Source organism: Halyomorpha halys, unplaced genomic scaffold (assembly GCF_000696795.3).
Source record: "Halyomorpha halys isolate HHAL.00 unplaced genomic scaffold, Hhal_1.1 Scaffold381.1, whole genome shotgun sequence".
NCBI classification, from domain to species: domain Eukaryota; kingdom Metazoa; phylum Arthropoda; class Insecta; order Hemiptera; family Pentatomidae; genus Halyomorpha; species Halyomorpha halys.
Window position 1 is genome coordinate 533,794 of NW_027112092.1, and position 1,265 is coordinate 535,058.

Here is a 1,265-nt window from a genome sequence, read left to right on the forward strand (position 1 = left end):
CCCAAAGTTCAACTCCGTATGTCCAGATAGGCCTTATAATAGTCATGTAGATCAGTCTTTTGTAATGGATTGGCAATTTAGACCGTTTGTCTAGTAAGTGTTGCAATAGTCGGAATCTACGAGCAGTTTCTTGTCTTTTTAGTCTTGTATGAGGATTCCATGTTAGTCGTTTGTCGAGATATAGTCCTAAGTAACGGATCTGTTCGACAGGAATAAGTGGAGTATTATTAGAGGATATTGTAGGGGAAGAGGTCATGGGTTTACCTCGAAGGGTAAATGTGATTTGGTGGGATTCATTGGCATTTATTTTAATCCTCCAGTTTTGGCCGCTAATTATAAATTCCGATAGTCTTGCCAGTTGGTGAGAAATGGAATGAACATAACAAATGTTAATTACTCATAATTCATGTGCAAAATAAAATTTGTGTTATTTGAATGTCTTTTGCATGATTCGAATTTCTGTCGAGGTTTAGTAGAATTCAGACATACGGGACAAAATAAAATTACATGAAAATCCTGTCTCAATTCAGGAACTAAAATTGTCAGCAAATCGCTGTAAAATCCTACAATTTATCCAGGACTCATAAAATAAAAAAAGCAACGAGGGAAAGTAAGTGATGAGGGTGAAAAGAGTTTTTTAGTTTGCCTTGTTGAGAGTTTGGGATATTTGCTGGCCCACAAGTCCCTCTACCATTGGATAAACACACTAAATTAAAATCTATTTTGCCGACAACTTCAAGTTGTTCAAGCTCTAACGAAAACAGCTAAATCATGGGGAGAAAAAAAGTTGGCAAGCGGCTGTTTTGCTTCTTCCTCCAGATTTATGAACCACCCCTAATTAGTACTGGCCTTAGTTCAGGTTCAATTCGCCCCTGATATTGTAAACTCATATCCCATTTATCTAATTATTTAGATTAATCTATGAATAGAATATCATACACCATAGTGAGGTTTTATTAGTTTCATTTTTGATTGGAGCCGAATTTCCATATTTATAGATTTTCACATTCACTTAACAATACTTTTTTTATTAAAATATACAAAAAATGGTTCCATATATCTTTAGTTTTTGAAAAATTTATGAATATAAGCTATGAAAGGATTTCATAATTAGCTTAAGGAACATTAAGGATTTTGGATTACGAGGATTGGATACGGATGGAATTCAATGGTTTAGTGGAGCCCCAAAGCTCAACTCCATATGTCCAGATAGCTCTCATTATAGTCATGTAGTCAGTCTTTTGTAATGGATTGGAAGTTTAGAC